Raw genomic sequence first — 16,030 nt, forward strand, 5'->3', positions numbered from 1 at the left:
CGGATCAAAATGACTACTGAAGAAACAGCCCTTGTTGGATTGTTTTTGAAAAAGATGATGCCCTGCCTAGGCATTTAGATATTCCTCCCACAGCAGAGGTATCAGGGCCCATCCAAAAACTATCGGGGTTGAAATGATTAATTACCCCCCAATAGACTCTTTCAGAGCAGTGTTTACACTATGTGCAACACCGCAGGAGTGCAGAAATGGCTTCCAAATTCCTTGGCTTCTTCCAGGATGATTAAGGAGAAAGGGACTGGTGCCAGGTCAACCCATTCCAAGGGCTGATAGTGATGTCTGGGCACCCAGGACACTCAGAGAAGAGCCCATGTCCACAGCTTTCCTCTGTCTGTCTCTTGCCACTAAGTGTCTCCCTCGGTGACTGTGGGATGGAAGCCTGGAGAAGAAGGCCAGCAGGCTTCAGTAACACCGGGCCTCGGTAGTATCTGTGTAGCAGGTGGGGTGCCAGCCAGTAGCACAAACCGCACTGTGTCGGGTGAAGGTGGCTGACCCAGCCTCCTGCTGCTTTACACAGACTTTGCCTTGGCGGCAGCTACCCATTGCCTGATCGGCCAGCTCACTGCAGCTGCAGAGTTTCTCTCTGTGCTCGGATAAAACAATCTTTCTCGGGGTAATCTGAGACCCTGGAGATGAACATGTGGTGTTATTTTTCTCGCTCGTTCAGTTTTCTGGGAAATGGGAAGGGCTCCTTATGTGAGTCTGCATCTGATCTTCAGAGATGGCAACGGTTGATTTGACTTTCTCAAGATCCCTCCACACCCTCACCCCCATCCCTACCCCTGCCCTTATGCCTACTCCACCCCTACCCATTCCTTCCAGTTATTCTAAAATCAAAGCCTATGTAGTAGGTGTGGACAGCAGAACAATGGCATAAAATGTGGATTAGTTACTTAGCCCGCAACAGTGTCCAAAACTGACTGAGGCTGCAAAAGGAGGGACTTGTCTTGGTTCTGATACAGTCTAGTCTGTCGTGGTGGAGAAAGTCAGTGGAGAAAGTCCGTTGCAAGAGCACAAGACAACTGGTTACAATGACACCACAGCCACACAGCAGAGTGTCTTGGATGCTCAGTTCCCTTCTTTTCACTCAGTACTCTAACACAGCTCATGGGATGATGATGCCACCTCACTTAACACAATCCAGAAGCTTCCTCGAAGCCATGCCCAGAGGCTTGTTTCTTAAGTGACCCTAGATTGTATCTAACTGACAGTATTAACCACCACAAGACACCATTACAAGTGAAAAGCCAAGTCACCAGGGTGGAAGCTTCTGGAACTCAAGCTCAGTGGCACTTACCCTCAACCCCAACCAAACCGTCTTCTACCCAGTTACTTAAAATAAGAAATATAAATGGTGATAAAATCTAAATGTCAAAACAAAATCATTCTACATGAAAAACAAAATCTCGGCTATTGTTAACTTGGCAATAGAGTATCTAACAGATTTTCCCCCTATTAGTGTATTCCAAAATTTTGTCAAGTTTTGTTAACGTATATAATTGGCATAAATGTGTTATGCCAATTTTCCAATAAGCAGAAGAACTTAGTGATGACAGCAGCAAGTGGGAGATGATTTTTGGAAGAAGCTCTGGCCATGTGGCTGACTTGAGCTCTCCGTCTTTTCTCATTCCCAGAAGGCCCTTCATGGGGTACCCTGCTGACCTTGGTACTATTACTAAACAACCCTCACCACATTTCCACTTAAGTATTGTCCCATTTGACAGGTGCCTGATGACACTTCTCTTCCTTCCTCAATATTGTAGGTTCCTTATGTAAGTGCTGTGCCATGCTAATATATTTTATGCTAATGATATGTAAAGCAATATGTGCTAATGGCACATATGGTGATAATATATTAGGTTCTGAGGCTGGACATGCAAAGCAAGTTCTCTACGTGTTATTCACAGTAAGACTCAATGAAAGCAGAATGGCTGGGATTTTATTGGCCAGGCTCTACTAATGTTTAAGCATACCGTAGAATTCTAACTTGCAATCAGCCAAGACCAATGTTCCGGAGGCTGTTGTCTCTAGGAGCTTGGTGGGGAGAGAAGCAGAAAGCGTCTAGAATAAACACACCAGCACTCAGAACTCATGGACTTGCTTGCTGTTCTCCTCCATCAGGAAAATCACTCAAGATAAAAAGACCAATCTTCAGGAGCAGGGTTTCACAAACATGAGGCTTGTGCCTTACTCCTCATCACACCAGTCCCAGCTGCAGAGCCAGGTACCCCATCTTTCCTCTTGAATTATGCCATCTATCTGGAATGTTCTTATGGTTCAGAATGATACACGTAATTCTTTAGGATATTCATCTGAATAATTATTCTGACTCAACGTCTACCTTGTTAGCCATGCACCCATACATACATCTATCCATTTGCTCGTGCAGAGTTCATCCATCCATCTACTCACCCATCCATCCTTCCACTTAGCCTCTCGTTGATCTCTCCATCCATCAATGTGTTTATCCATTTTTCCATCTATCCACTCACTTATTTGTCCTTCCGCTCACCCATCTACTCATCATCAATCCATCTGCCTATACAATCCATTCATCTACCTATTTGTGTATGTACTCATGACTTTGTACCCATTTATCCATCCACTCATCTATCCAACCTTCCATCTCATTTGTGAGACACTCCAGCCAACTGTCTGCATTCTGATAAAATTAATATTTAGTGAATGTTTGTGTCTGCCAGGTATAGGTATTACAATAAATAATAGAATGGAAATACACACAGAGCAAGTTACACTCATTGGAAAAATAACTTATTAAATGAATCTCAATAGAGCTGAGAAAATGCATACAAGAAGGACCTCCATAGGTTGAGTTATTAGGGAATCTAATGGAAAAGATAAGTTCTAAGCTGAGCCTCAACACTTGAAATGTTAGTTACACATTATTGAATTATAAGTTAACTCCAAAATAGGCTCACTTTAAAACATAAGGCTTGGGGCTGGAGAAATAGATCAGTATTTAAGCCATCTGGTTACTCTTCTGGAGAGATCTTAGCTTTGATTTCCAGCACCAAAGTGGTGGCTCACCATTGTCTATTAGCTACAGTTCCAGGGACTATGACAACCTTTTCTGGCCTCTGTGGGCCCTGGGCTACACATACAATTAAGATAAATACAAACTCTGTTTTAATCTAACATCTGAGGCTTGGGACTCCATTTATGTGTGATTTCCTTGGACAGAAACTCTCTAGGGCTTTAATCAAAATGCTGGCTAAGGCAGTAGTCTGAACAAATAATACTAATACTAATAATACTAATACTAATAATAATAATAATAATAATAATGAGAAGAAGAAGAAGTGTTCTTGGAAGGATCTGACTACAAGTTCACTTACTAACTTGCTTGCAGGATGGAGGTCTTTTGGAGCAGCTACTCAAACATCTCATTCAGTTTCCTACTTGTGATCTCTGCAACTCACATCTAGATGAGCAGCTAGATTTATTAAGAAGATCAAGTGGGGAGAGCTAAAGAGCCAGCAAAAAGCCCTGGCATGTATAACATGGTCCCCAAGGTGACTCACCCCAGGTCTCTGTTCATAGGAATTCAATGCTCAGTCTACCCCACACTCAGGGAGGAAGCAACACTGTGTGGGTATCAGACCCATGGGCATACATCAGCAGAAACCCTGTTAATCCTACCTTCTTCTTGGAGCCTCCATCGTGAAGGGCCGGGTGGAAGCGTGTGGGGTGTGTACTTTGAGCCTGCTGACATGGAAGAGACTGATTGCAGAACAGTGCCCGGGGTTCTTCGGTTGGAATGATGCTGGGGAAGAAGGAGCATGGGTGAGCTTTAACTGTGAGGACAAAGATCACTAACAAGATGCCATTCCCTGATACCACTCATCTTCCATTCGCTGTGGGAACTTGGTTTTGACACCTCACTTCCTTCATCACCCTTAAAACAGATTGCTGTGCCTCCACACATATTAATTAAAGCACCTTATAAATCTGTTTGTTAGTTGCTTTCAGGGTCTGCAGATCCACACAAAAAAGAACAGCTTTTCTGTGCACAGCTGTCAGTACTGGTTAAGACATTCTGTTCAAATCCATCCTTTCCCCATTATTATATAATTCTATAATTTTCAAATGAGAAATGCTCCTCATAGTCTCATGTGTTTAAACATTCGGATGCAGTTGGTAATGCTGTTTAGGGAAGTTAAGGAATCTTTGGGAGGTAAAGCCCTGGAGATTTGAGGTTTTGTAGCCTAGGTCCACTTTTCTGCTTTTTTTCTCTCTGCTTCCTGTTTGTGGATAGAAATGTGAACAGCCAGCTTCCTGCTCTTGCCATCTTACATCTCTCAGAATGATGGACTATAGCCCCTCTGGAACTGTAAGCCAAAATAAACCCCTTCTCCCTAAAGTTACTTTTGTGGAAATATTGTATCACTACCACAGAAAAGTAACTAAGGCAATGACCCACCCCTGAACCTTGCTGTACTTGTAGCATTTGGCGGAATGTTTTGGATAGTGAGGCTACACTGTTATTATCTAACTTAGATTGTCTGAAAATGTTCATGTGTGCCTGGGAACTTTTCCTGTGGCCCAACCCTGAACATAATTGGAGCTCTACAAGGTCTTTCTACGCTCATCCCCACAGGACATTTCCATAACCTTTGCCCCAGCTTTAAACCCATCCTGGCCCTCATAATAATTGCCTTGGCATTCTTACCTTACTGACCCTGAGAAGCAGCAAGTGTGTTGAAAGGGCTGGAGAGTCTGAGTGAGGGGTGTTTGTAGGGGCCTGTTGCCTTATCCTTGCACCCTGATAGGATTAGATCTAACCTGGGGTGTAGCGCAGGCCCCTGAGGCTCATCCAGTTGAGGTTGTGGGGCCAGGGGAGGGACTGATGTCTCAGCCCACAGGCCCAGACAGGACACAGTGGAGTCTGCCTGGAGCTGGTTGGCACAGGGCCCCAGAACCGGATGTACACTGAACGGAAGGGAGTTAAGGAAGACACAGGCCCAGGTGTTTCATCCCAGGCCAGGCCTATCACTACATCTAACTTCACTCTGGGAGGTCTTCATTAGCCCTGTGTATTTTCATTTAACACAAGCATTCCACAGAGGGGAAAAAAATCACATTTTTGGTTCACCTTAGTTGAACTCAGAGCCTTTCAAAAAACAGCAGTATACCTGATCTGGCAGCTGGGTGTGAATCTAGGACCATTGCCTCAGCCACATCAGAAAAGACACTACCCTCCCTCAGACGTGTGCGGCTCACTTCACCACCATCCCCACACACCGAGGATGTCTAGATACCAAACCCAGGTCCACACTATCATTTCAATTCCCTCTGCTTCTGCGGCACATTTCCAGATTCTCCAAGATTAGAAAGAAACTAACAATGGTTGCAAGCTCGGTCAGAAATTTTCACAGATCTTCACTCGTTCGTCTTACTCTCGCCGATGCTGGTTTTAAGACCTACCTTGGTCAAGCCTTAAGCTTTGCTCAATGTCAAATCCAAACAGGCTGTAAGCTTCCCTTTCACAGGTCCTCAGCCTGCCGTGTTAGGAAGCACAGATGCAGGGGCTCATTTTAAGCCTCGATGGATGTTGAGATCCCTACCTTAAGCAAACTTGAGTCTCATGCTGTGACTCCAGTGGCTCAATCTGGTAAACTGGTACTCTTGCACCCATCTGCCATGGAAGCATCATGACTGGAGGATCCTTGCTGTCTAGCACAGGTGTAAGAACGGTGCACAAGAAGGAAGTGTGTCTGGTTCCCTACAGTGGCACTCAGGGGTCTTCAGAACCAGCCTAAATGGAAGATCGGGTGTTTCAACTGGCTGCCCAGAATACTTGCTACACCCAGACAGGTGGGAGGTCATTTCTGAATGCCCTCACTTTTCTCGAATCTGCTGAAATCCTGATGGTCTACAGCTGGCCTGACCTACCATCCTCAGGACCCACACCTGTGTGCTTTTAGCTCTGGCTGATCATGAAGTTGTCGTGCACTCACACAGAGTGGCTTCCTTCTGAAGCGCCACACCTTGGCTGCTTCTTTCTAGTGTATTAAAGTTACCCAGTAAGTGCTCAGGTGTTGCAGGAGACATGCCCGGTGATGTCGGCACAGGGTAGATGCCACAGCTTTGGGTCTAAGAGCCCCTTGTAGTATAGGAGGTAAATAAGAAAACACCTGTTGCTAGCATGGTAGCTCTTGCTCGAAATCCCAGCACTTGGGAAACTGAGAAAGAAGACACAATCTAAAGCCAGCCTCAATAAATAGGGGGACCTTTCCCAAGGACACTGCCCTCCACACAGACAAGGTGCTGTAAAGCCTTGAGGAGGGGGGTGGGTCAACCCTGGAAGTGAGGGTTCCCAGGGAAGTGAGTCTTGAGCTTCCTTAAGAATCAACATTGCAGCCCGCCCCTCCCGTCTCTCTCTTTCCGGTGGGGAAGTCTGGAGACAGCATTCAGAAATGGCACCACGAAATGGGAAGGAAAGGAAGGAGGAACAGGTCATCAGCCTTAGGCCTCAAATGGCTGAAGGGGAGAATGTATTTGTTTGGTGTTTTTGCACCCTTCAACAACACCTTTGCCCATGTTACTGATCTTTCTGGCAAGGAAACCATCTGCCGGGTGACTGGTGGAATAAAAGTAAAGGCTGACAGAGACGAGTCTTTTCCGTATGCAGCCATGTTGGCTGCCCAGGATGTCACCCAGAGATGCAAGGAACTGGGCATCACTGCCTTGCATATCAAACTCTGAGCCACAGGAGGAAACAGGACCAAGACCCCTGGACCTGGACCCCAGTTAGCCCTCAGAGCTTTTGCTCCTTCAGGGATGAAGATTGGGCAGATTGAGGATGGAACCCATATCCCCTCTGACAGCTCCTGAAGGAAGTGAGGTCGTCATGATCTCTGTCTGTGAACAGGGCTTCTCAAATTATTTTCTGTTAATAAATTGCTTTGTATAAGCTAAAATTTAAAAAAAAGAATCAATGTTTCAGACTTTTTAAAAAGGTAAATTGAGTTTTTTCATGTGGGAGAAACTAGCCAGGGGTTGAGGTGGCGCCTGGCATAAGGACTGAGGCATTGTGCTGGCCGGCCCCTGTCACCTGGCAGAATAAAATCAGGAAGTACCTTGGTCAGCCCAGGGGCAAAAGACCCCTTTAAAAGAAAAACCTCTGCCCACTTACTCTCTTTCCGTCTCCTGTTTACTTCCCTCTCTCTTTCCCTCTCTCTGTTCCCCTGGAGCAGACAGAACTTTTCCGACTTCCTCTTTCTTCTGTCCTCTGTGTCCCTTTACCTTTTCCCCCACCCCTTTTAATAAAACTTCACACTAAGCTGTCTGCTTGGCATGTTTGTCTGTCTGCCTAGGTCACACACACACACACACACACACACACACACACACACACACACACACCATGGAATCCGCCTGGGCCATGCAGGCAAGGAAGAAGTAGGGAATCAGATACACCAAGAGGCGGTTGCTCCTGTTTCTAAAGGATGTATTATAGTGGGAGACCCAGACTTTGCAGACATTCAGGTGGATGATACGTGTCTGATTCCAAGTCTAGACAACCGGTAATAGATGTGCATGGCGTCTGCATGCAGAGCCCAGAGGAGGACACCCAGTGTCCCCTGCCTCCCTCCACCTTATTCCCTCAAAAGAGCGCCTCTCACCAAGCTGGCAGCTTGTGGTTTTGTTTGTTTTTTAAGTTAGGTTGGCTGCCGGTAAGTTCCAGCCATCCCTGTCTTACCAGCTTCCCACACAGCACTGGGGTAAGGGACACGTGTGGCCACTACCGGCTTCTTACATGGGTGCTGGGGCTCCAAACTTAGGTCCTCATGGGACTTGTCATGTCACTGAGCTATCTCCCCGACCCCTCTAAGTAGTTGTGATTTGTTCTCTAACTGCTACAGTTTGAATATGAGGTACCCCCTCTTGTGTTCCCAGCTTGGTTCCCAGGCCAGTCGATCCAATTATCGATAAGTGGTTGGATTATGAAGACTCTGACTTAGACCACGGCTGTGTTCATAATTCAATGGTGGTTTTGGGAAATGGGTCTTAGGTGAAAAAAAAGTAGGGCACTGGTTTGTATTCATGGGGTCTGTATCGTCTCCGGCTCTTTCTCTACTTTCTGGCTCTCATGTGGCATTTGGTCTCCGGTGCCACGTCCTCCTAGTATCACAATGGTCTGCCTGCCACAGGCTACCAAAATGGAGCAAGCTGACCAGGAACTGAGGCCCTGAAACCCCATGCAAATTTAACCTTCCTTGCCTCTTACTATTCGTCTTGGGTGTGCAGCCACAGCAAAAACACCCTAGCTTGTTCTCAGCTGGGTTCCAACCCTCTGACATTTTCATATAGATTTTCTATGCGTTACCAAAACAGCTGTTGACTTGCAATCGTATAGAGCAATTGCTTCCAGAAAGAGATGGAGACCAGTCAGGCTGAGCAGATCCATTTACGGTTTATTAAAGGTTTCTAAATATTCCTGAAATAGAAAGATATCTATATACCCCCTGGAATAGCTCCTGTAGGGTCCCTGGACCCCAGTAGTGAACCCTTGCATGTTATAACCTATGGGCTCTTACTTGGCTCATCAAGATTGTTTGATTAGACTATTTGACATCTAGACAGACATTCCAGGCTTTTTTTCTCTGCCCCTTTCCCAGTCACCGCAGAAATCAAAGGATATGAGTTTGGCTTTCCTCTCAGCCACAGGATCTTAAGCGAACTCAAATGCAAATGAATAAAACACTTTTAATATTGGAAGTCCGTGCATCCAGTTTTTGGGAAGGGTGAGGAAATTGTGTGTAAAAATAAATGTTGTATATTAAAGTGTTTTGTCTGATCAAGTGTTCTTTCATGGAGGGTTTATTCAAGCTAAATATTAAACAGTATTTGAGACTTTAAAAGTATAAACACACAAAATATCAAAAGTTTTCAGAAACAAAATGAACTTGAGAACTATTTTATGGATATTAAGAGAGGTGAGATTGCAAAACACACCCAAAAGAAAGCAGTGTACTCTGAGTCATGTAAACATGGGAAGCAACACACAACATTTGCCTTCCAAACTGACCTTTACTCCATAGTCAGACAAGGTGTCGGGTATGGATTGCTTTCAAAGCTGAAGAAGAAAGCTTCCCCAATCTTCTGAGGCTGAATGTGAGGACAGACACTGCCAACATCTAGCCCTAGGTCAGCCCTGGTGTTGATGGTTCTGTTGCTAAGCTCAGTCCCCAAGAGCTCCACACTCTGTCTACAGTGCCCTTCTGCAGATGGGATCCAGAGCCAGTGGTTGTGCCCTAGATCATAGCAGTGGCCCTGGGGAGAAAGCACCTGTGTGCCCGGGACCCTGTGAGTGGCCACCCTGAGTTTGTATCACCACTTGTTTCCCATTTTGCAAAGAAGTCTTTTCGCCATGTTAAGAGGACCTGTAGTCCCTGCTGTAAACAAGGACACACATCCTGCTTTCCTCCTGCTGTCCAGAAATGCCCAGAACCCCTTTTAGCAACACAGTCGAACTTGCAAAAAAAAGTTTCCCGGATGGGTGTCAGAACATGCTGCCCTTTCCCATGTGTATTCTCTGTGCCTAGAAGCCTCAGCCTAAGTACTTAGGTGAATGAGGCCTGCACCCATAGAACCCCTGGAGACAGGCGTTCTCCTGCATAGTGGCTGATGCCATGAAGACATTTAAGCTAAACTCTTCACAGATCTATCACACCTATTGCACATGGAAATCAGGATGCTTGACCAGTAAGATGAAGTGGACATTGTTAGGAGAAAATAACTTACACAGGAAACGAATGACGGTCGCAGGCTCCGGCTCCATGCATGCAGACCCTGCTCTCAGCAGACCCGGAAGTTCAATCATTTTAACCAGTCTTCTGCACCTGTGACCACGCCCATTTGGGCGTGGTTAGCGCTACAGGTGCTGGAGAGGGCGGGGGAGTATTTCACTACACAAACCCAAAACCAAGAATCTGAGGGTAAGAACTGAGGACAATTTTTTTTTTTTCCTTTCTTCGACAGTCATCCCCAAACTTTTGTCTTAGCGCTTACTTGCTTTTTGTATTTTGGTTTTGTTTTGTTTTGTTTTCTGTGAGTGTTGGCATCCAAGAGTAAGAACTCGGGACTTATAAACTGTATCTCCAGCTGCCAGGCAACCAAAGCAATGTCACCTGCATCATTTTCAAGGGAGTATCAGAGTGAGCATCAGTGGTCCAGCCACAAGTAGCTAGGCAGCTTTGCGGTGTATTCAATATTTGGTGTGTTTAAGTAAATCTGTTCTTGCTGTGAGCTCTTGCACTGACCTGTCAGCCAGTCAAAGGTGCTCACTATGGTCTTTCTGACCAAGTCAGAGTCCTCAAGAACCGTGCTCTCCAAGACCACAGTCCTCCCTCAGACGTGGGGCTGGGAAGGCTGCTCCACCTGCCAGTCAGTCGGCCTTTCTTTGTTGGACCCTGGGCTTGTCCCTGTTATACACCACTGTCCAACTGACCCTGACCCACTCCACCAGCACAGATGCCCACTTCCTCCCGCAGTGGGCCAATCAGCAACTAAGGTGGATGTAGTGGATTCCAGCTACAGATGTGCCTGAAAGCCTCCCACATATACTTCTCAAGTCATTTGCATTTTAGCAGATGGCTCTGACCATTTCTCCCTGATAGTGAGCATTCAAACTGGATCTATGGTGAAGAGGGGGAATCATAATGTAAAATTTTCTTTCATTTCAGTTTCTGAGCTTGCAGTTAAGGGCGTGTGCCACCCTCCTTTATGAACTGCAGCTGGAGTCAGGGAAATGCTTGGGAGAGCTCATCTTGTCCCTCACGTTAGCAAGTGGGCTCTGTCTCTTTCCATAACTCGATTCTCAGAATTGTACGATGGTTATCAATACCTAAATGCTAAAATGTTTTCATTACCTAAGGAACTTCATACTGGCTAACAGCCAGGTCTCCATCCACCCTGTGAATGTGTCTACTCCCCTGAAGAACTTACAAATGACAGTAAACCCACCATAGCTCTCCTTAATTCCCAGGATGCAATGCATCGTGATCAAGTAGGGTTCTTCCAGTGCAGCCAAGGTTAACTGATGCTAACATTTTCATTAGTGGAGTACACAATAGTAATCAATTAAAGTAATACAAAAATCAAGAGTTTGTGTGCCAGAAAAGCACTTACAAAACACACTATCCATTCATGTCTTTAAAAAATGTTGGCATAAACTATAAACTTGACAAGTTCTCATGGCTAATGTTCTTAGTAATAGAATTTCTCTTTGTTTTATTTCAAGTTGTTCTGAAAAACCTACCCACTGAAATAAGACAATGAAAATAAAAATGTACAGATTTGAAAAGAATAAATTATAATTTTAAGACATAAAACTTTAGAAACTAGCAGAATAATCTTACAGTGTTGGTAAGAGATTATAGTATCTAGTATATTTAACAAAGAAACTAATAAAGTTTAAAGTATTTAATTATATTTACAGCATCATAGAAAACATAAAATAACTTCTAAGATATAAATTTAACAAAGATCATACAAATAATTTATGTTAAAAATTTTTTACAATGCCATTGAAATAAAAGAAAACAAAATAAAAGGGAAGATATACAATGTTCATGGATTTTTATACCTCGGTATTTTTTTTTAATCTCAATTGTTTCCTGATGTGATGGAAGTAGAAGACACCTTGTAGCAACCCCAAACACGGGAGAGTACAGGGCTTTATAGAAAGTGAGAATTGACCAGGAGTGTCTGAAAGCTCAGAACTGCAGTTCTCAGGTTCTGGAGCAGAAGACCAGGTAATGGAAGATTCCATCTTGACACTAGAAGAAGTAGAAGAATCACATTTATTTGAGTGGACAAGTAAATTTTAGGTGTTCTCATTGCTCATTTGTGGAATTGTCAGAGTGACATGCGGCCTTTGGGAATATCCACATCTTTGTTAGGACAGTAAATCCTGCACCCACATTTAAAGTAGCTGTGGTGAGTAATCTTGATTGTCAACTCAATGAGATAAAAAAATCACAATGGAAACAAACTTCTGAGCATGTCTGCAAGGGAGTTTCAAGATTGAATTAGATGAGGTGGGAAGTCCTATCTTGAATGTTGAAAGTGAGTACATCACCCCATGGGCTGGAGTTCCAGACAGAATAAAAAGTAGATTGTGAGGTAAGCTCCAGCATTCACTTAGCTCTGCCTACTGACTGTGCATACAGGCTGACTGCTCCCTCTGGTTCAAGCCACCAGGCCTCACACTGTGATGAACTATATCCTTTCACACTGTAACAAGAGTTTTTTTTGTTTTTGTTTTTTTTTTTGTTTTGTTTTGTTTTGTTTTGTTTTTTTTTTTGCTTAAGTTAGCTCTGATACTTTCTCACACCAATGAGAAAAGTAACTAAATAACACTAGTAAAAAAAAAAGTAAATGATACCAGTAAGAAAAGCAACTAAGTAACAACAGTAAGAAAAGCAACTAAGTATCGCCAGTAAGAAAAGTAACTAAGTAACACCAATAAAAAGTAACTAACACTAATAAGAAAAGCAACTAAGTAACACCAGTAAGAAAAGCAACTAAGTATCACCAGTAAGAAAAGTAACTAAGTAACACCAATAAAAAGTAACTAACACCAACTAAAAAAAGCAACTAAGTAACACCAATTTAAAAAAGTAACTAACAGCAGTAAGAAAAGCAATTAAGTAATAGCCGTAAGGAAAGTATCACCAGTAAGAAAAGTAACTAAGTAGCAGCAGTAAGAAAAGTAATTAAGTAACAACAGAGCTTCTTGTTTGAGACCACAGAGGGAGGGAGGGGCAGAAGAAAAAAGGGTCAGGCTGAATCTGTGAACAAAGGGTGCCTGGAAAGACTAGTAAGAACCAGATGATAGGAGCCTGGTGGCTATCTTGGCTATCTTGGGTTCTGAACTCAGAGATTCAAACTTTCTTTGCTAGTGACAGTCTGTGAAAGAAGGGAGTCTATCTCCCTACCCTTCTGAGGCTACTTACAAGCTTGGAGGCTCTAGGGATGGTAGTGGAGGCATCAGGATGGCAAATGTCAGGATCCCTAATAAGCCTGCCACAAGTCACCAGCAGAGTGGGAAGAGCTTCGCCAAATGTCTAACATTAGGTCTATAACCATATTTTCACATAGCTAGAAGGCAATCTTATCCCTGGAATTGCCTATTTCTGCACTTACCAGCATAGCATACACTTGTCTCTTGTTCTTAGGCCAGCTTCTTGAGCTCCATGCATGTTATCTGCTGGGATATGGGGCTGGAACCAAACGATGAGAGGGACATGTGACATAGTCTGATCACACCTCATTGGCCACACCAGGTTCATGAATACCCTGGGTTTCATGAGTTTGGATGCAGCTAAGAACAAACTGGACGGTGATCTGGTAGCAATTCTGATTGGCGTGTCTGGAGTGGTGTTTGCCTTCTGTGTGACAGACACAACATAAACTCATAACTAGGGCCTGAGAAGAACCAAGGCCTGGCAGAGAGGTCAATTAACTACTGGCAAAGAGGGGCTACCTGCTCTGTGCAGTAGTGTTTGTCGGTCTCTATTGAGGGAAGAAGTGGAACTGCATGGTGGCTGGTCTGAAACCCATAGCCTTGCTCACTTTATTCATTTATTTATTATTGTGAGTGGCAGGGGAAGGGGTAGGAAACACACACAGTAGTGCCAGGAAGTCCACAGTCTTCTAAATACTTTATTTCTAGCATATATAATGCAGTGGGCTGTTGCTCACCTCTCAGGGCAGAGTGAAGGCAAGACAAACAGCCAAACCAGGTCATGGTAACTCGAACCTTCGCCAAAATAGGAGTTCTGGGGATTCTTGTTTGTTTTTGGTGTTTACAGAACCAAAACTAAGTCCTTATTCGGGTTCTCCGAATAAGCAGGAATTAAATGGAAGAAATTTTAAAGTGCCCAAGTATTATTAAATATCCCCAATTACTGGTTGCCGCTGTTAGTGTTGTTGTTTGTTTCATTGTTGTAAGAAAACTTTTACAAACCAATCTTAGCAAAGCTAGGCACTCCTACTGTCTTGGTGATGACCAGACAGGGGCCTTCTGGGAGCTGGAACTGGCATATTGTGCTCCTTGTTCTGATAGCCGAGGAGGCTCTCCTCCTGTTTTTCAGGTTATAACTTACCCTGCTCGTCCTCCTTCTTCTGTAGGAGGCTGCAGAGTGAAGGCCCTGCCCTTCTGACATGTCCTGAAGGGAAGCTGCCTGTGGCAGTGGGGGGGGGGTGTGTCAATGGCTCTGGGTGAAGATTTTAGAAGGAACCCACCATCGAAAGAGAAAGACTGACTCCATGTCACCCACAGGACAACAGCCGAGTGTCCTTCTCTCTATGGTCGCAGGTTTCTGTCAGAACCCTGTTTTTGCAATCCTCCTCTTTTGGGTGACAAATTTTTAGGAATCTGAGTTTTAAAACACATAAAGTATGCGAATAAGACGTCTGGAGGATGGGGGCTCCTCCCCCACAGAATCAAGTGGGGGGGCTCTATTCTCAGTTCCCCAAGGTGATCCAGATTCCAAACATGTAGCAGACCACACTTCTAAGCCACTTCAGTCACTATTGGGGACTCACACAAAATAGCAAAGCTCTCTATTACTAAGACTTCCCTAAGTAGGATGGGCTATAGAAACCCCAAGGTGTCCAATCAGGGCAACCATCCCAGGCTGGTTAATGTTAAAACTTCTGAAAGATGCCATCACTGTGGAATACAATATACAGTTGAGAAGCTGGTGTGATGGCACCTTCCCAGCTCCCTGGCTTGCTCTTGCGAGTGTGTGTACAGGGCAGTGTCTTCAGCTGCCACCACTAAGAGCTGATACCTCACTTCACCATGCTTTCAATTTTGCTCATCACAGTGAAGACATGGATTAAAAAAAAAAAAAAAGCCACAATGTTGCTTATTTGCCTCAAAATCAAACCAAATATTTGTCTGAGGTTATAAATATTTAGATAACTTGTCCACTAATTTCTATTTTCCTTCATGTTTGGCACATCCTTTCCCAGAGCCCAAACACCCTCTCCTCAGCTTTATTTGTTGATTTAAGCATAGTGTGTAAAAGCACTGGGCAGAGAAGGGAGTTTTAAAATGAGAGTATCGTTGTGCGTGTACGGCTACTGAGAACTTTATTCCTCACGCCTCTGCAAGTTGTTTCTGTAGGTTTCTCTGCAGTGTTTGGCTGTGGTCCATTCAGATGTGCTTTGGAGTTTATCCTGTGTGTAGTTACTGTGCTTCGGGAGTGATAATTATCGTTCTGTCTGGTAATTTCTCTCCAAGCATTGCAGGTTAGTTTGGACAATCTAGTTCCCCGGCTTTGGGCTGTACACTCAGTTCTGTCTCACATCTGGGCTGGGTGCCCTGCCTCTGCATCTTCTTCAGGCCTGGGACTTGTCCCAGCATTCTGTGGGGGACTCACTCAGGAGCTTGTGACTCAGCCTTAAAGCTTGCCTTTGAACTGAAGAAAGTGAAACCCTCTCTTCTTAGTTCTCTCCCCCAATGAAGGGCCCAGCCCCCTGCTTTAGCAGCAATGACAGGCTGCAGAAAACACCTCTGACTCAGCACGTGTCTGACCTTGCCCCTCCTGCCCTAGTCACTGGGAGGTCAGATACCCTCCTCATGGCAAGGGAACAACCAGATGTTATTTGGCTAGGCTGTGCTTTAAGGTACAAGTGCAGAACAGTGATGTGCAGAGCATAGCAACCGACCTGGGCGGGCCTATAGGCCATAACAACCAGTTGACCAATCAACGCAAGACAGGTTGTCCAAGTCCAGAAGTTCACCATTCCTGAGACTGTTTGCTTACAGGTCTTCTGGGATAAATGTGTGAAGGACCCGAGTTAATACAGTTAGCTCATTAAACAACAATAAAAGACTTTTGCATTAGAATGGGTCTCTTGGTGATTTTGGGGGGTTCAGAATTTGGGCACAACACTTCAACAGTGTCACCCCAACCCCAGGCCACAGTGGTGACTGTCTCCCGAGTCTTTGATAGTTCCAGCCCTGGGATCA

Source organism: Phodopus roborovskii, unplaced genomic scaffold (genome assembly GCF_943737965.1).
Source record: "Phodopus roborovskii unplaced genomic scaffold, PHOROB, whole genome shotgun sequence".
NCBI lineage: Eukaryota > Metazoa > Chordata > Mammalia > Rodentia > Cricetidae > Phodopus > Phodopus roborovskii.